This window comes from Schistocerca gregaria, chromosome X (assembly GCF_023897955.1).
Source record: "Schistocerca gregaria isolate iqSchGreg1 chromosome X, iqSchGreg1.2, whole genome shotgun sequence".
Taxonomy (NCBI): Eukaryota; Metazoa; Arthropoda; class Insecta; order Orthoptera; family Acrididae; genus Schistocerca; species Schistocerca gregaria.
This window is the reverse complement of record NC_064931.1, coordinates 614,316,801-614,338,257: the sequence shown is the minus strand read 5'-3', so window position 1 is coordinate 614,338,257 and position 21,457 is coordinate 614,316,801.

Here is a 21,457-nt window from a genome sequence, read left to right as displayed (position 1 = left end):
CATGTGTGCCTCGGTCGTATGCAGTCCTGATTGTGGCGCTCACCTGCACGGCGCCAAACACGCATACGACCATCATTGGCACCAAGGCAGAAGCGACTCTCATCGCTGAAGACGACACGTCTCCATTCGTCCCTCTATTCACGCCTGTCGCGACACCACTGGAGGCGGGCTGCACGATGTTGGGGCGTGAGCGGAAGACCGCCTAACGGTGTGCGGGACCGTAGTCCAGCTTCGTGGAGACGGTTGCGAATGGTCCTCGCCGATACCCCAGGAGCAACAGTGTCCCTAATTTGCTGGGAAGTGGCGGTGCGGTCCCCTACGGCACTGCGTAGGTTGCTACGGTCTTGGCGTGCATCCGTGCGTCGCTGCGGTCCGGTCCCAGGTCGACGGGCACGTGCACCTTCCGCCGACCACTGGCGACAACATCGATGTGCTGTGGAGACCTCACGCCCCACGTGTTGAGCAATTCGGCGGTACGTCCACCCGGCCTCCCGCATGCCCACTATACGCCCTCGCTCAAAGTCCGTCAACTGCACATACGGTTCACGTCCACGCTGTCGCGGCATGCTACCAGTGTTAAAGACTGCGATGGAGCTCCGTATGTCTCGGCAAACTGGCTGACACTTACGGCGGCGGTGCACAAATGCTGCGCAGCTAGCGCCATTCGACGGCGAACACCGCGGTTCCTGGTGTGTCCGCTGTGCCGTGCGTGTGATCATTGCTTGTACAGCCCCCTCGCAGTGTCCGGAGCAAGTATGGTGGGTCTGACACACCGGAGTCAATGTGTTCTTTTTTCCATTTCCAGTAGTGTATATACCATACACTGCCATAAATAATTAAATAATATTCTATACATTGTATAAATTGTTTAAACATTATTCCACACACTGCAACCGAATTCCATCCAAATGACCGATCAACTGAGTCTTTTTCCTGCCAATTTCCGGGATGGAGGGTGGGAGGGTAGGGGGCTTTCCAGGTGGTGAGAGGATAATTAATTGTTAGGGTTTAATTAAGTAGTCAATCAAATTGCTGAACATGATAGAGGCTATTGCAATAACTCAGACCTGAAAGTGTACCTGTAGCAGCGAGGGGGGAGGTTTCCTGAGTGGTGGAGGGGGGGGGGGGGGGGTAGAGGGGGAGAGGGTGGGCGAACAATTGGTTAAGTGCCTGTAAATCAAAGAGAGGATCCTTTTAGCAGATTCAAATGGTTCAAATGACTCTAAGCACTATGGGACTTAACATCTGAGGTCATCAGTTCACTTTACTTAGAACTACTTAAACCTAACTAACCTAAGGACATCACACACATCCATGCCCGAGGCAAGATTCGATCCTGCGTCCATAGCAGCAGCGTGGTTCCAGACTGAAGTGCCTAGAACCGTCCGGCCCCAGCGGCTGGCCCTATTAGCAGAACAATAGGTTAAGTACCTGTCAATCAAAGAAGAACAATATGTTTGCCCCTGAGTGCATACCTGCCCCTGATGTAGGCAGCCTTCACTAACCAAATGGGCTCGTACGAAGTTTGCCCTTCTACTCACGTTCAGTCTCAATGGTGACTAACTCACGACCGTTACTGTGTCTACGATATTTAAAGCAAATCCGATTTGCAACTTCATAGTGGCGCTACTGGCGCCTTTCTTATACAGTAAGTGCGAAATCTGATTCGATGTCATATTCCATATGTAGAAACACATCTACCAACTTTCATTTATGTCGTGCAACTCCTTATTGGAGTTGCAATTTTTTTCCCTCAGTGTAAACTGACCGTAATAATTATGCCATGATTCTTATCCACTCTCGTCAAATTCACTCTTTTCACCACACAGCTATATACAGGATGTTAAAAAAAAGTGTCAAATATTTTGAGAGGTGGTAGTACTAATCGAAACAAGAAAAATAAGTAGAATAAACATGGGACCGGAAAAGCAGTTTCCGAGATAAACGTATGTTAATAGGAAGGGCTGCGCGACGCTTGGTTGCGGATATTAGCACAGTCGTTGCATTGGCGCTCCGTCAAATGTGTCGGCAGTGTATTATGATGTATACTCACAGTCTTCAGTCAGTTGTGTGGTTCGATTTGTGTTGTTAGTTACGTTAGTTTTCGTCGTGTTTACGTGCGTCATTGTACAGTACTGTCAGCCCTGGGTAAGTGTCACGGTGTTTTACCTTTTTCCAAACGCGGATTCAGTTACATGCTTACTGTTGTTGCGCTGTTTATACGTGCAGATGGTGTAGGACATTTACATTTTCTCACTCCAAACACTTGTTAGCGATGAAAGCCTACTACTTGACAAGTGAAATGGCGGATATGAAATTGTTGTTTAACAAATGGACGTAGCCTGCGAGGCCTTGACCTCCGCGCTGAAAAACATCCACAGCGCAGAATGGCCTCTGAAAAGCTGTTCGACAGATTTTTCCGGTGTCTGAGAGACACAGGTGCCCTTGCAACTTGGAAGACTGACAGTGGGATGCCGCGCACAGTCCGCAAGATCCCTGGTACCAGTGTGCGCCGATTAGCAGCAGCTGAAGGGGTGTCTCATTCTCTTATCTGGGGTGGGGGGAGGGATTTCTTCAAGAATTGTAGTTCTGTCAATGGCTGTTGCAGAAGTGTGCTGCAGATTCACTGTTCTCATCCAAGATTTTGTTTACCAATGAAGCAGGGTTCACAAGCGATGGTGTTGTGAATTTCCATAACCAGCGTGTATGGACAGATGTAAATCCTCATGCAATTCAAGAAAGAGTGCATCAACAGCGATTCTTAATCAGCGTGTGGGTAAGCATATGCAAAGGTTAACTGGGGCACATTATTTGGACTTTCCCATTAATGTCTTACTTATCTTACTGGAAGCTGTGCCATTGAGCAATAAGTACATACGACGGTAATCCCAAAGGTAAGGTCTCCTATTTTTTTATAAGTACATAGACATATTTATTTCTACAATGGTTTACATCAGTTTACAGTTTGAACATTTAGCTATTTTTCGACATAATCACCATTTCTGTTGATGCACTTTTGTAGACGCTGTAGCAGTTTTTGTATGAGCTCACCGCCATGATGTTCAGGAAGTTATGAACCTCTTCTTTCACCTCGTCGTCGGAGCTGAATCGCTGGGACCACAATTAACGCTGACAGGTTCTGTGAGACTCTGAAAAACGCAAACGGACAATTCAGAACCGGAGAAGAGGAATGTTGAGCAAAGGCGTACACATTCTCCATGATAACGGTCGCCCACACATCGCTCGGCAAACCGTTGCTCTCCTGCAACAGTTTCAGTGGAACATAATCACCCACCCACCCTATAGACCTGATTTGGCGCCAGTGACTATCACCTATCCCCTAGGTTAAAAGAACAGTTGGCCGGAAAGTGATTGAGCTCCGACGATGAGGTGAAAGAAGAGGTTCAGAACTTTCTGAACAGCATGGCGGCGATCTAGTATGACATGGGCATACAAAAACTGCCACAGTGTTTACAAAAATGCATCGACGGAAATGGTGATTATGTCGAAAAATAGCTAAATGTTCAAGCTGTAAACTGATGTAAACCATTGTAGAAATAAACAGGTCTATGTACTTATACAAAAATAGGAGACCTTACTTTTGCGATTACCCTCGTATGTCGTTCATGCATGATGGCACACCAGCACACTTTTCGTCACAATGTGCGCGAACATCTGATACAGACATTTCACGACCACTGAATTGCTCGGTGTGAGTGTGGTGGGTGGGGGGAGCACACCATGGCCTGCTTGTTCCCCAAACCTCAGAACCTCTTTACCCTATTACCTAGTAGCCAATCAACGGTGTGCGGACACTACAGGATCGCGTCTTCAAAGCATGCCAGCAGGTTGAACAACAACAGAGTATACTTGAAAGAGCGCTTCATTCCTTGCGCCAGAGGGCAGAGGGGTGCATCGTCATGAATGGTTGCCACGTGGACACCTCCTGTAAACACGTGTTTTTCGCAGAAAGTATGCACTTCCGGATTCATGTTTATTAGTCTTATTTTTCTTGTTTCTATGAGTACTACCACATCTCAAAGTGTTTGGCATTCTGTCAACACCCTGTATATGTATCAGAAGAGAAAATTCGCAAGTACAATTTGTTGAATCGCTCTTATTCAGATGTACGTGCTTTACCTACACCAACAGAGATGAGCGCTACTGTACATTGCCACATCCAGCTTTTAATTTCAGACAGTCTCTCGCTGCTGCACGAAGTTTATTTTGCCTGGCGTTCAAGTGTTATGTAGAGAACGCAGTTACTTTCACTGTGCAGTTCCCTGCTTCACCTGATTCTGGACTTTCTGTCTCACTGCCTATTACTGTTGTCCTGACATTCCCTCTCCACCCTCCTTTTTCCCAAGAACTGTAAACCTAGGGCGTCTTCCTTTCACATCCATATTTATGACTAGCATAGATGAATGTAAATTTCTTAAAACTAAGAAAATCGGTAACCAATGCATTGAATAAATTACACATCCTTCCAGATTGACCAATATGTATCTGGTAGAGAAACAGTGCTCGTGAAGTGTCCTATCAGCAATGGACAGTATTCAGTAGTGTGCTTATGGGATTAATTAGATTAAACAGACTTGATAAATAATTGCCTTGTTATTGATGTCGCACTGAAGTTGTTACATAAAACAACTGATCTGCTCTTCACGCTTAAGACACTTTGATAGCTAATACTTCTAGAGATAGCATAAAACAAATTTTTTAGGTCTTACGTTTGTTTACATGTCCATCTTCCGCAACAGCTGTTGAAATCAGTTATTATTGTTTTCTCCGTCTTAAGACATCAGCGCAAATCTCGGCGATGTACTAGTTCCCTGACAATTCAAATGAACTGATTTTCGTATATTAGGGAGTAAAACGATAAAAACGGTAGTATCTTTGAAGGCCATAAAGCAACTAGCACTGTAATTGAATATGTTCGTTACCAAAGTTGTGCAGTTTTCTATTTCATCTGATTCTGAAAGTCCTGTCTCAATGTCCTGCCTAGCCACCAGCAAGGTTGAACCACCTGAAGATGTCGGACAGTTGCTCCGAGGAAATATTGTGGAATTTGCACCTGATCAGGCGGCAAACCCATGAAGACTATTTACAAAAAAGATTTGCTCCACATAGTTTATACACAAAAAACTGTGGCTCTTGCAGAGGCATACAACGTTTTGATATCATTCGCGAACAATTTTTATCGGTCATGTAATACCGATAAGTCGATTTCGACAGCGTAGAGGCTCTCAGATCCCTCGAGTGCACAGATCCTTCATGTATTTGCCTATCATATTCAGAACAGCGAATTATTGAAGAAAAATCATTTAATTGACATCACTTGTGCGAAACTGATGTTAACATTGTGCTGTTGGATGTGACAGGCCGGGTTCGATTCCCGGCGGGGTCAGGGATCTTCTCTGCCTCGTGATGGTTGGGTGTTGTGTGATGTCCTTAGGTTAGTTAGGTTTAAGGAGTTCTAAGTTCTAGGGGGCTGATGACCATAGATGTTAAGTCCCATAGTGCTCAGAGCCATTTGAACCATTTGATGTGACAGGATTTCACCATACTGTAGGATATTGGTAGTAGATGTCTGGGTTCTTTTGTCCAGTATGACTTAATCTGCATCAGATTTAGTAGTCTTTCGTAACGAGTGGGAGAACTGTCAATTCCGCTTGCATGGCGGATAAGGGCGTCATTTTGATATGGCCTTCACAAATACGCGGAACTGCTGATTTTATACGGCACGGAACTTTCAGTCGTGATGTGGAGCGGGATCATGGAACATGCTGCCATAGTCCAGCTTACCTTTTATTAATTGGTTATACAGATATGTGGATGGTGGGGTGGGCTCCCCAGTAAGCGCAAGACAGAGCGACAAAGGTTCCAGGCTGTCAATTCTCAAATGTACTTTACGCTAGAGTTCGTCGATATATCTTTACCATGTCAGTCAAATGTCGAGCCTCATCGGATTGTAATTAGATCGTGGTTCTGAGCACTATGGGACTTAACATCTATGGTCGTCAGTCCCCTAGAACTTAGAACTACTTAAATCTAACTAACCTAAGGACATCACACAACACCCAGCCATCACGAGGCAGAGAAAATCCCCGACCCCGCCGGGAATCGAACCCGGGAACCCGGGCGTAGGAAGCGAGAACGCAACCGCACGACCACGGGATGCGGGCTCGGATTGTAATTAGTGCGTAATGTGAAGTGTGTTGTTTTGTTTAGCATACATTATCGTAAACACAGACCAAAATATTTACTCTTACTTATACTGATTAGAACTACAAAAGACAATAAACTTATGAGAATATACTTTTTGTTGTTCACACTGCTGCAGAAACCCTTAAAATTGTGAAGTATTTCCTTTTTTCTTAAGAAGCACAGAACATTTAATACCGTCAAGTAGGCCCGACATTTCATAGACTGAGACGTTAGGTACATTTTAATTATGAATACATTATTACCGATGCATAGGAAAAACGAAGCTGCTGTTATTACAATACTTTATGTTCAGTTCTCGAAGTTCAATGCCTAGTGAGGTAACGAAAGTTCCGTGTGCCTGTTATGAAGACTTTAACATCTGCTGGAGTGCGAAGGTACGGCCCCAGTCGCTTGTTTACCTCTAATTTCCGCTTTTACCACACTTCCCTACCCCGTGCCCCCCTTCTCTGACTTAATAATTGTTTATGCCTCTAAATCTGCCTCATCTCGCTACATTTCCTGCAGGTTGTGTGTACCATCATCGTTGCTCACGGCATTTTAGAAAACTGCAGAAATTTACGAAGACGATAGTGTAAACACGGAAAAAGCGCTGAAGTTATAGGTTACATTAATAGGGGAGAATGGGAGCTGAGATGGATAAAGTTATGTTTTTGTTTTCAACGAGAGTCAAGAAGGGGCGGGCAAGCGCGTGTGTTTAGAGTGGTTCTCGGAGCAGATGGCCCCATTGCGGTCCGACGTAAATAACGGCTGCGATGAAAAGATTGCGCGCAGAAATAACCGAGATTACCGCGCAATGCATCAGACTTCAAAAACTGTTCTGGAGTGCACACGATACGCTGACTTCACGGCATTTTTGAACGTGAACCAATCCTTGTGACGGCATAAACACTATCTGCGGGAGTGTAGATCTCCGTGGGCCTCAGACGGCCCATTAAGACAAAGCTTGCGTTGTCTGAGCACGCGCGCCCACAAAAAGAACACCCGCTCTTTGCCGGCAGCCGGCGTGGCCGAACGAAAATAGGGATCACAGCTCTCCACAGAAATTTCAAATACAATGTTATATTAGTCACGGCAAGTCGGTTGCAAACATCACTCTCTTGTCTTACGATCCCTCGGCTCAACTGTGAAAAAAATATATGAGCTGTTCATCAAAGCATTCAAGTTTTCAAGTATTGGCCGTCACAGTAATAAAATCATAAAACATGTGGGACTATGTATGAATTTCAACAAAGAGAACCACGATTATTTCCACTATTTTTCTGTTATCGCCAAAACGTTATTGACTCAGGCATACAATGTATGCCGCAAGTATCCGATCACTTACTGCTGTGTTCTAAAGAGACCAGCCATGTAAAAAGTAGGGTGTTAGAACTTATTTTGGTACCATTACAGCTTTGAATATTCGGGGACGACTATATCCCAAGCTGTAATATGCTGGTGTCGAATCTTTTTGCAGGATGGTGAATAGTTGTTTCCAAATGTGTACGTGAACTGATCTGGCAGGCAACCAGCGTTACGTTTATTCTAAATTTGACCGATGAGATTAAAGTTGAAGATTTGACAGGCGTAACAGAACATTCATTTGATTTTCTTCGAGCCATGATGCCATGGTCCTTGTCTTTTGCCCAAGAGTTTTGTCATGGTATAGGATTTTGCGTTAAGTGTTTATGAAACAACTGAGATCAGTTTACCGTGGACCAAAACTAATTAAGCGAGTCCAAATTATGCGAAAAAAACAGCGTCTCCGCATCATTACACCTAATGTCATCAAGATATACTACAGTAAACGCCGTTCTCTAAACCATGTGCAACAGCATCACAACTCTAACTCACAACTCTAAGCCTTCTTTCTTTGCTATACGATGCAAGGGCATCGTTTGTCGCAATGAAGCTGAGAATTCCTTTCTGTGATCACTATCTTCTAGGTGGTAGTATTGCCACTGATCCCGTGTCTTGTCACTTCCCAATCCATCGTTCTATCCTCTGTACTTCAGCTGCAACGAAACACGTCTGCAATAGTTGTATGGCAATTAACTTGTACTACATTCTCTTATTCCTGAGATATATAAAAGCAACGCGTGGATTTTTGTGTTCTCTTGATGTACTCAGTGGTAGCCTACGTGGAAGTGGAGCATATTTCAGTGTTTTTTAACGTCTACAGTCACAATAACGTTGCTGAGTTTATGCGTGACACACACGTGAGGTCTGCAGGCAGTGGATGCTATGGATAAAAACAAAGAGTGTGGTCTTTTGTCAGCCCGAATCTCCACGACGATGAGTCGTGGGACAAGACTAGCCCATTTGCTCACTCGCCCTATATGAAAGTGTCCGCCTCCGTAGTTCAGTGATCAGCATGTCTAGCTTTTATGCGGAGGACCTGGATTCGAGTCTCCATACTATCAGGAATTTTTTCTTGGTGGGAGGTCTGGGACAGGGTGCACTCAGCCTCATAATGCCAACTGAGGAACAACTTGAGCGAGAAGTAATGGATTCCACGTCAAGAACGCCGGTTACAGCCAAGAGAACTGCGTGCTGACCCCACGCCCCTCCATACCGCATCCAGTGACGCCATTGGTAGAGTTTGACACGGTAGTAGGTCGGTCCGGATTGGCCCATCAAGGTCAGAACACGATGATTTTCTTCTTTTTGCCTGCAAAAGTGGAGGGAAATTTAAAATAGGTCAGCAGCTCAGAGTTAATATGAAAGAAATCACGTTACATTTCTTAACCAACACCAACTTCTAACGATGACCCAAAATTATCTTATTACTCTCCCCTCCCCCCCCCCCCTCCCTCCGGGTTAGATTCACACCTTGGGATCATTATAGAATTATAGATCCAAGAGGGAGGCGGGGTGCGTGAAGCGGGTCATGATCATTCCATCCCGAAACAACATCTTAGTACAAGCGTAAAATTTTTACTTTCATCAATTTACTAATTTCACACCTAACTCTCGGAGAATGAAGAGTTATGAAAACTAAAGTGCCTGGAAAGTAGCAAGAAATTTTAGCAACTACAAGCTACATTGAACACTGGAGCCTTTTCAGCTCCTGGAGTGAGGGTCTGATCATGTAGATGGGCTTTTGGATTGATTTGTAACATTTCTGCAAGTTTTTTATTTATTGGCTTTAGGTACGCGACCACACTGCCATTTCAACAGTGGAAAGACGATACGACAGTGTGCTTCGACAATTTTGAATATTCATGAGGGTCAAGCCGTACCCTGATACGACGTTACTTAGGCTCAGACTTGTTATGTGACGCCATGCATGAGATTGTCGTGTCAGTTATGGCGACAGGAAGGTAAGGACAATACAACACGCAGTCCCCGACCGGAGAAAATCTCCGATCCGGCAGGGAATCGAAACAGAGCACCTCCGGTTAGCGATTTGCCGCGCTGACCGCACAACTACCGAGGCGGACCACTTTTGCAAGTTAAATGCGCACGTCCACAGACTGACCGTATTTGCTGGCAACTACAAATCCGACAAGGTTCGTGACTTCACAAGCAGAGGCCGCAAACGACAAAAAATTGAGTTGGGGAAGACAAAAGGGAAGGACCATCCACCAACAGAAAACAACGAAAAGTCTCACTTACCAACGGTACTGGATACGACTGGAAGAAACTGCAGGCTATCTCTCATTTACACGCTCCCATAATAGTTGTCTGAAGACATGTGTTCACAATCGTATTGCTTGGTGAAATACCGATAACGAGTGGCGAGCGCACACTTCCGTTTTATATCGTGTGAATTACGACAATCTTACCTGAGTTTCTTACTATTACATTTTTTTAAATCAATTACAGGAAACAACCAGTTCTCAAATTTGCAGAAAAACGCATTTCAAATGCTGTATTTTTCTGAATTACAATTTCTTGGGCATTATAGGACAGGAACGTAGAAAGTACTGATGTAAAAAATATTATTATTAATAATATCGCATTAAAATATTTAACATATTTTACTAATATTTTCGTTTGCGCCCCACTGGACCACGAGATGTACAAAAAATGGGATTTTCAGAGTTTTATTTTACCTTCTCTTCGTGCCCAAATACATTAATTTTCTCAAAATGAGGCCTTTTCCACCTGTCAGACCAAGTGTCCTAGCGTTTTTGAGGCAGAAACTGTCCAGTCATATTTCGTTTACCTTATATTTTTTCTCGTTACCCGGTTCATCCTTCCTTACAACCAGATCTTTCTCATTTCATAGTATTCTTATCTGGTGCAGTCTCCCTATATCAGAAAATATCTGCCTTGTACACCTATAAATTCTTTTTACACTCCTGTTCAGAAAATAACAGAGCACCTTGAACGACTAGAGATAGGACATTCATATTCAAAGGACATGTACATTTGTATGTTCTGCAAAAATGATTACCATTTCAGTCACCTCGGTTCACCATGTGTCCTGCTGCCTAGTAGGCACACGGTTCGCCGTGGGTGCTGATAACTGGTTCCATGTGTGATGGTATCGACGCGTATAAGGCGCGAATGGCGTTCTTTGCTATAGCCATCCACGTTACATTCACCTGGTTCCACAGTTCATCTGTGGTGATTGTCTGCACCTGTCGTTTCACCATGCTGCTGCTGCTGTGGTCTTCAGTCCTGAGGCTGGTTTGATGCAGCTCTCCATGCTAATCTATCCTGTGCAAGCTCCCTCATCTCCCAGTACCTACTGCAACCTACATCCTTCTGAATCTGCTTAGTGTATTCATCTCTTGGTCTCCCTCTACGATCTTTACCCTTCACGCTGCCCTCCAATACTAAATTTGTGATCCCTTGATGCTTCAGGACATGTCCTGCCAGCCGATCCCTTCTTCTAGCCAAGTTGTGCCACAAACTTCTCTTCTCCCCAATCCGATTCAATACCTCCTCATTAGTTACGTGATCTACCCACCTAATCTTCAACATTCTTCTGTAGCACCACATTTCGAAAGCTTCTATTCTCTTCTTGTGCAAACTATTTATTGTCCATGTTTCACTTCCATACATGGCTACACTCTATACAAATACTTTCAGAAACGACTTCCTGACACTTAAATCTATACTCGATGTTAACAAATTTCTCTTCTTCAGAAACGTTTTTCTTGCCATTGCCAGTCTACATTTTATATCCTCTCTACTTCGATCATCATCAGTTATTTTGCCCCCCAAATAGCAAAACTCCTTTACTACTTTAAGTGTCTCATTTCCTAATCTAATTCCCTTAGCATCACCCGACTTAATTCGACTACATTCCATTATCCTTGTTTTGCTTTCGTTGATGTTCACTTATATCCTCCTTTCAAGACACTGTCCATTCCATTCAACTGTTCTTCCAAGTCCTTTGCTGTCTCTGAGAGAATTACAATGTCATCGGCGAACCTCGAAGTTTTTATTTCTTCTCCCTGGATTTTAATACCTACTCCAAATTTTTCTTTTGTTTCCTTTACTGCTTGCTCAATATACAGATTGAATAACATCGGGGAGAGGCTACAACCCTGTCACACTCCCTTCCCAACCACTGCTTCCCTTTCATGCCCCTCGACTCTTATAACTGCCATCTGGTTTCTGTACAAATTGTAAATAGCCTTTATTTCCCCGTATTTTAACCCTGCCACCTTCAGAATTTGAATGAGAGTATTCCAGTCAACATTGTTAAAAACTTTCTCTAAGTCTACAAATGCTAGAAACGTAGGTTTGCCTATCCTTAATCTACTTTCTAAGATAAGTCGTAGGGTGAGCATTGCCTTACGTGTTCCAACATTTCTACGGAATCCAAACTGATTTTCCCCGAGGTCGGCTTCTATCAGTTTTTCCATTCGCCTGTAAATAATTCGTGTTAGTACTTTGCAGCTGTGACTTATTAAACTGATAGTTCGGTAATTTTCACATCTGTCAACACCTGCTTTCTTTGGGATTGGAATTATTATCTTCTTCTTAAAGTCTGAGGGTATTTCGCCTGTCTCGTACATCTTGCTCACCAGATGGAAGAGTTTTGTCAGGACTGGCTCTCCCAAGGCCGTCAGTAGTTCTAATGGAATGTTGTCTAATCCCGGGGCCTTGTTTCGACTCAGGTCTTTCTGTGCTCTGTCAAACTCTTCACGCAGTATCGTATCTCCCATTTCATCTTCATCTACATCCTCTTCCATTTCCATAATATTCTCCGCAAGTACATCGCCCTTGTATAGACCCTCTATATACTCCTTCCACCTTTCTGCTTTCCCCTCTTTGCTTAGAACTGGGTTTCCATCCGAGCTCTTGATATTCATGCAAGTGGCTCACTTTTCTCCAAAGGTCACTTTAATTTTCCTGTAGGCTGTATCTATCTTACCCCTAGTGACATAAGCCTCCACATCCTTACATTTGTCCTCTATCCATGCCTGCTTAGCCATTTTGCACTTCTTGTCAATCTCATTTTTGAGACGTTTGTATTCCTTTTTTGCCTGCTTCATTTACTGCATTTTTATATTTTCTCCTTTCATCAATTAAATTCAATATTTCTTCTGTTACCCAAGGATTTCTAGCCGCCCTCGTCTTTTTACCTACTTGATCCTCTGCTGGCTTCACTACTTCATCCCTGAGAGCTACCCATTGGTATTCTTCTGTATTTCTTTCCCCCATTCCTGTCAATTGTTCCTTTATGCTCTCCCTGAAACTCTGTACAACCTCTGGTTTGGTCAGTTTATCCAGGTCCCATCTCCTTAAATTCCCACATTTTTGCAATTTCTTCAGTATTAATCTACAGTTCATAACCAATAGATTGTGGTCAGAGTCCACATCTGCCCCTGGAAATGTCCTACAATTTAAAACCTGGTTCCTAAATCTCTGTCTTACCATTATATAATCTATCTGATACCTTTTAGTATCTCCAGGATTCTTCCATGTATACAACCTCCTTTTATGATTCTTGAACCAAGTGTTAGCTATGATTAAGTTATGCTCTGTGCAAAATTATAACAGACGGCTTCCTCTTTCATTTCTTAGCCCCAATCCATATTCACCTACTAAGTTTCCTTCTCTCTCATTTCCTACTGTCGAATTCCAGTCAGCCATGACTATTAAATTTTCGTCTCCCTTCACTACCTGAATAATTTCTTTTATCTCATCATACATTTCTTCAATTTCTTCGTCATCTGCAGAGCAAGTTGGCATACAAACGTGTACTACTGTAGTAGCCATGGGCTTCGTGTCTATCTTGGCCACTATAATACGTTCACTATGCTGTTTGTAGTAGCTTACCCGCATTCCTATTTTTTTATTCATTATTAAATCTACTCCTGCATTACCCCTATTTGATTTTGTATTTATAACCCTATATTCACCTGATCAGAAGTCTTGTTCCTCCTGCCACCGAACTTCACTAATTCCCACTATATATAACTTTAACCTATCCATTTCCCTTTTTAAATTTTCTAACCTACCTGCCCGATTAAGGGATCTGACATTCCACACTCCGATCCGTAGAATGCCAGTTTTCTTTCTCCTGATAACGATGTCCTCTTGAGTAGTACCCGCCCGGAGATCCGAATGGGGACTATTTTACCTCCGGAATATTTTACCCATGAGGACGCTATCATCATTTAACCATACAGTAAAGCTGCGTGCCCTCGGGAAAAATTACGGCTGTAGTCTCCCTTTGCTTTCAGCCGTTCGCAGTACCACAACAGCAAGGCCGTTTTGGTTAATGTTACAAGGCCAGATCAGTCAATCATCCAGACTGTTGCCCCTGCAACTACTGAAAAGGCTGCTGCTCCTCTTCAGGAACCACACGTTTGTCTGGCCTCTCAACAGATACCCCTCGGTTGTGGCTGCACCTACGGTACGGCTATCTGTATCGTTGAGGCACGTAAGCCTCCCCACCAACGGCAAGGTCCAATGTTCCTGGGGGGAGGCGTTTCTCCATATCCAACACATTTTCGAATGGCTACAAGTCTGGTAGTCTGCAGCAACATGCGGTCGTGCATTGTCTTGCTGAAAAATGGTGTCTGGGATGATGTGCATAAAGGGTGCGGCTACAGGATGTCATCAACGTAGGTCACACTAGTCACATTGCCCTGGAGGCGCACCAACTGTGATTTGTGGTTGTACTCAATAACGCTCCACACCATAAGGCCTTAAGTTGGCGCTGTATGTCTCGTGCGAATGCAGTCACTGTGATGCCGTTTACCCTGTCTGCGGCGAACCAAAACACGGCCATAATTTTCAAACAAATACAACTTGGATTCGTCTGGAAACACTATCTGATGCCATTCCTGTCCCCAGTGACGTCATTACGTACACCATTTCCGTCTAGCATGTGTCTGCACATTCGTCAAAGGTAGACGTAGAAATGGACGACGTGCAAGTAATCCATGTCATAATAAACAGCGACGGACTGTCACCCCTGACAGTGTACGAAGTGTTACACTGTTCCACTGTTCCACCAGAGCCGAGGAGGAAGCCGATATGTCCTGCAAGGCTATTCGTATGAGGTGTCGATCTTCTCGATCTGGTCTGGGTGATGCCACCTGACCCATCTCGTCGTGTTCTACGGCGTTCCGTGAACCATTCTGCACTCGCCCGTTGCACTGCAGAAACACTTCGTCCCACACGAGCAGCAATTTCCCCGATGGATGCATCACATCCTCTCGTAGTTTAAAGCGACAATAAGAGCCCCAAGCAAATTTTACGGTAGGTGGTGTTGCGCCGCGGTGTCGATGTTGACCTTGAACCATGTGGCCGACATGTTTCAAATGCTAATAATTTCTTCAGAACATGCTAATGCATATGTTCTGTGAATTTGAGCGTCCTGTCTCTAGTCCTCCAAGTTGTTCTGCTTTTCTGAGCATGAGTGTGTATCTGCCAGTATCATTACTGTTATAATTGTAACTATTATTACCATTATTAGTGGTAGCTGAACAGTTGTAGAAGTGCTGCCAGAATTAACTTTATTAGCTCATAGTCAGTTTTATTTACTCACATTGACTCTATAGACACTCAAATCATTTCAATAATATTTTCCATATTAAAATTATTATTTCTTGGCTAACTGTGATGTAAAAAAGGTAGTGTATGTGTGAGACCCTGGTGCGACGTAAGAGAGGGTCTGCTGACCCTAATCTGATAAAATGAAATACATAAATAAAATGTTTCTGTCCGATACATCAAGTTGTGTTGTTGCTGCAGCCTTCACATTTCTGATCCATTTCATGATTTTCACAGTCTGTCTGGCTAATATGACTGAGTCTATTCTTTTAATGTGCCCATATACTTTTCAAATCCCTTCCTTGTTCGTAGTCTGTATGTTTCTTCTCCAGTATCACTGTAACCTAATTTTTTTTCTTTTTTCTTTTCGTTATATCTTTAGGTTTATTCAGTGTCTCTCTTTCTTGTGAAAATGAGTGTTTTAGTCCCATAAAGACACTCTGCTTGACGACTGTGTTGTAGTGTTTCAGGTAGTGCATTTTGAGATGCATGTTTTGCTGTACATATCATCTGTAAGTCTGAAAGGCGTTCCCAGTCACTGACAACGAACGGTAACCAGTCTTTTCCAAAAAATGGCTCTGAGCACTATGGGACTTAACTGCTGTGGTCATCAGTCCCCTAGAACGTAGAACTACTTAAACCTAACTAACTTAAGGACATCACACACATCCATGCCCGAGGCAGGATTCGAACCTGCGATCGTAGCGGTCACTCTTTTCCAGGTCCGTCACTCGAATGTTTCCACGCAAGTATTTGAAGTGAGAAACTCACTCGATTTTGTTCTCTTTAGTTCTTAGAATTTTGGGTTCCAGATTTTTGCTAGACATGCATTCTTTTCTCAGGTGATAATTGGAACCCTATTCTTTCTCCTAATTTTTTTAAAGAATTTCTCGCTGTTTTTTGTTTTTGAATGGCTGACATAGTATCGCCAGGACGTCCGCAAAAGCTCGGCAGTCTATCCTAATGTTAGTTCTTCCTATTTTCATAGGTTCATCAACCTTAAGCCGCGAATTTAGTTTTCGCCATTCTTGGATTACTTTGACGCAGTTGAACAGCAATGGAAAGAGTCCGTGAGTTTTTCATTTTAAAATGTTCTGAAATTTCTGCCCTCAATTGTACCTCAGATTTTGTACCATTTAGTGTTTCACTAATAGTTGCAGTAGTTTTGAGTTCCAAAATTTTGTTCATACAAAATTTGAAAGAGATTTTTTTAAAAATCAAATGAGGTCCAAACTACTTCCTTATAATAATTTTTTTTGATATCTAGGAATTAATTTGAGAACTAAAATTGTTCTAGGAAAGATCTATTTTTCCTTTATACTCTTTGATATTCTCCTATTTGCATTCAGGCTGTTGCTGTGGTCGGTTGAGAAGACACTGAAAATATGTTTTATTATTATTATTAAAATAGCAAGTAACTGTCTACGCTAAAAGTGAATGTGATAAGTTATATTTGGGGAGTAGAGGGGTGGGGGAAAAAGACAATAACAAACGGTGACTCCCCTTTAATTGAACCCTAGGTCCACCCGTCGTATGCTTGGCTGGAGCCTTGAAGAATTAAATTTTGTTTATTTCATTAATTTTTCACTTTTTCACTAACTATGCACATTGTTAGGTATTGGAAAATTATCAATAGACCTCCCCATCTGTATTTCTAACACCAACAACGGCAGTTGCAAAAATTTCACTATTTCCCAAGTATCACACTTTCTAACATGTGTTAAATGGCTGTGGGAATCCATATCTTTTCTCAAGAAATCCATATGCAGGTCTCGCATCTATAGCTGGATTGATGAACTAATTATAGGTACTTGAGATTGCAACAAAGAGAAAAATTTATTCAAATCATTCATTCATTGTTAAACTGCATGACGTAGCGGCAATGTGCAAAAGATAGTAGTAATATTCAAGGTTTCATCGCCCCCTGCCTCTCACCCCCCTAAGTTGTGTAATTCTATTGCCATGAGCTGAAATGATGCGGAAACCTGATGTCTCTGACTCCTGATCATGTCTGCCCTGTTCTCCTAGTGGATACAACGTCAAGTGTTTCTTCCTTCAGCAAACATACAAGGCGTGCAAGAATTTTTTGCCTGATCCTAAACAGCTAATGGCATTTACTTATGCCATATGTCTATGCTATCTTGTTTTTCGTGCGTCGACAAACTCATTAAGTTTCCATGATGGTGTGTTTAATTTCCTGAATCTCTTGCTGGGCATGCCACTATAGATTAAAACGTTAAATAGCTTCATGGGTGTAGGAAAAAGCACAATGTGTTGTGTAATTAGCTGAGACGAATTCTCCAACTTCGGCGCCACTTATGGGAAATCGTCATCAGATGTTAAGTTGATTTGGACATGGATGGTATTTTTTGAAAATATGGGTGCGATACAAAAGAAGAAAAACAGTGGGCCACCATCAGCATCTGCAGACTATTAAATACATTCGGAAGCCTTTACACGCTCACCAACGAGATCAGTTGAGATAAGCATCACGACAGCTTCACATACAAAAGACGGTGGTGTACAGTGTGTTACGGACAGAATTGCAACTGTACGCTCATAAAATTCATGTTTTACCAGAGCTGAAACCACGTAATTATGAACAACGAGAAGAATTTGTTGCCGGCCGCGGTGATCTCGCGGTTCTAGGCGCGCAGTCTGGAACCGTGCGACTGCTACGGTCGCAGGTTCGAATCCTGCCTCGGACATTGATGTGTGTGATGTCCTTAGGTTAGTTAGGTTTAAGTAGTTCTAAGTTCTAGGGGACTAATGACCACAGCAGTTGAGTCCCATAGTGCTCAGAGCCATTTGAACCATATTTTTGAAGAATTTGTCAAAATATATTTCATATTGAAGATAATGAAAGCAGTGTTTCAAGATGAAGGAACGTCTTGTAAGCGGCCATAGCTTCTGTGTTTGGGAGAACGAAAACTAAGGCTTTTAACTGTTAACAGCACGTAGCGTTGCGCAGTGGTGGATGTGGGGAGAGAAATGGCGGAGTTTTGAGAGCGAATGATCTGGACGCGTGTCCATCAAAAATGGTTCAAATGGCTCTGACTACTATGGGACTTAACAGCTGTGGTCATCAGTCCCTTAGAACTTAGAACTACTTAAACCTAACTAACCTAAGGACATCACACACATCCATGCCCGAGGCAGGATTCGAACCTGCGACCGTAACAGTCGCGCGGTTCCGGACTCAGTGCCTAGAACCGCGAGACCACCGCGACCGGCACGTGTGTCCATCAGAGACAGTAAATTTGTAAGACTGGCTGCCATGAACTGCTATATATATTATGACTTTTGAACACAAGCTACCCAAGCACGACTCACGCCCTGTCCTCAAAGCTTTACTTCTGCCAGTACCTCAACCAACTAAGCTACCCAAGCACGACTCAATTCATAAAGACTAGTTCCAGCTGACTGCCATCATCAGACCTGTTACAAAATAGAAAGAAATTCTTTGTAATAATAGTAGGTTCAATTGACTGAAGGCCGTAGCATACCATCAGGGTGTTCTGAGACAAGTGTCAAAATCTCATGATGTGTATATGTAGGTACGTGAGCAAGGGCTAGTGATGGCACGAGGTGGTCCCATACTTAGGTAAACACAATTAATAGCCAGTAGAGGACAATGGTGCAGTGCAAACGCGAGTTTCCAGCATAGCATTTTAAAATAGTTATAACAGTCTAGACCACAAGGTACGTTTGTTCAAACGTGCACAGTTTCGATCAACATATGATTATCTTCAGACCTGCAGCCATTTTGATGGACAATGGAAGTGTATGGGGAAGGAACCGTTGAATGATGATTAACTATCGTCATTCAGCGGTTCCTGCTTCATACACAGCCATTGTCCATCTAAATGGCTGTAGGTCTGAAGAGAATTATGTAATTATAGAAACAGCTAACATTTGAATAAATGTACCTTGCGATCTACAATGTTATAATTATTTTCAAAGATCGTAATTGGATCACTGATATCTCCAATAATGTTTTCAAAAATAACATGTCCAGCATAACAGCTCCAATAGTTTAAAATACGCAATTCATGGTAATGGTATATCTGTGCTTAATCTGGTAAGTAGTTCAAGTTTCGGCCGCTAGTCGGCACTGGAGTCACTGAAAAATCCAGGGCGGTGGTGGCAAACTCAAAAATGCAAGATGTCAGTGACAGGAAATTTAAAAAATACATGATGGCAGTAGTGGCAAATTAAAAATGCAAGACAGTAAAGCTGGGAAATTTTTAAAAACGTTAGATGGCAGTGACGATGGGAAATTTTAATACATCAAATATTGTGGAACCAGCCAAGTTGTTCTTTGTACCCCCTCCCACTCTCCCCTTCCCATTATCATTCTGTGGCCAACCTTAGCGTCGTATTAAAATGAGACAGTCAATTACATTGTACTTATGGAATTACGCAAGCTCTATTTTGTAACGTGTAAAAATTGGGTCAAATTCAGAAATATACAATATATCCGAAAAACTTACATGAGCTTCACTTGAATGTATGTTCAAAAATATTTGCCACTAAATTCCATAAATTGGCACTATTACACACACACACACACACACACACACACACACACACACACACACAAACACTCTGCATAATATCCCATCTATGTAAACATTGCGCTGTCTCCTCATTAAACTTCATGTAGCAGTTGTGGGTGCATCAAAATATTATGCACAGTATTTCCACATCTGCATCATCATAATCATCATTATAGTCATAATCAGAAAATTTCATCTATTCTTAAATAGTACAACAACACTATAGTATATTAAAAAGGGAATGAAAAGAAAAAAACAAAAAGTACTATAAATGTAGGTTTTAATATATATTTTTATACAACAAATCATAGTTACCTTTGATTTGTTGTCACTAACATACAAATTCAATCATCATCTTCAATATGTTTTAGAATATTATCTATTACAAAAGTTGGTTGACACGGTTTGAGTAGATATTTGAGATATCTTCATCAGACAGCCACGTTTTGACAGCTGTATCCCCCCTGTTGTTGTTGTTATTGTTGTCTTCAGTCCTGAGACTGGTTTGATGCAACTCTCCATGCTACTCTATCCTGTGCAAGCTGCTTCATCTCCCAGTACCTACTGCAACCTACATCCTTCTGAATCTGCTTAGTGTACTTATCTCTCGGTCTCCCTCTACGGTTTTTACCCTCCACGCTGCCCTCCAACGCTAAATTTGTGATCCCTTGATGCCTCAAAACATGTCCTACCAACCGATCCCTTCTTCTAGTCAAGTTGTGCCACAAACTTCTCTTCTCCCCAATCCTATTCAATACCTCCTCATTAGTTACGTGATCTATCCACCTTATCTTCAGTATTCTTCTGTAGCACCACATTTCGAAAGCTTCTATTCTCTTCTTGTCCAAACTAGTTATTGTCCATGTTTCACTTCCATATATGGCTACACTCCAAACAAATACTTTCAGAAACGACTTCCTGATACATAAATCTATATTCGATGTTAACAAATTTCTCTTCTTCAGAAACGCTTTCCTTGCCATCGCCAGTCTACATTTTATATCCTCTCTACTTCGACCATCATCAGTTATTTTACTTCCTAAATAGCAAAACTCCTTTACTACTTTAAGTGTCTCATTTCCTAATCTAATTCCCTCCGCATCACCCGATTTAATTTGACTATATTCCATTATCCTCGTTTTGCTTTTGTTGATGTTCATCTTATATCCTCCTTTCAAGACACTGTCCAATCCGTTCAACTGCTCTTCCAAGTCTTTTGCCGTCTCTGACAGAATTACAATGTCATCGGCGAACCTCAAAGTTTTTACTTCTTCTCCATGAATTTTAATACCTACTCCAAATTTTTCTTTTGTTTCCTTTACTGCTTGCTCAATATACAGATTGAATAACATCGGGGAGAGGCTACAACCCTGTCTCACTCCTTTCCCAACCACTGCTTCTCTTTCATGCCCCTCGACTTTTATGACTGCCATCTGGTTTCTGTACAAATTGTAAATAGCCTTTCGCTCCCTGTATTTTACCCCTGCCACCTTTAGAATTTGAAAAAGAGTATTCCAGTCAACATTGTCAAAAGCTTTCTCTAAGTCTACAAATGCTAGAAACGTAGGTTTGCCTTTTCTTAATCTTTCTTCTAAGATAAGTCGTAAGGTCAGTATTGCCTCACGTGTTCCAACATTTCGACGGAATCCAAACTGATCCTCCCCGAGGTCCTCATCTACCAGTTTTTCCATTCGTCTGTAGAGAATTCGCGTTAGTATTTT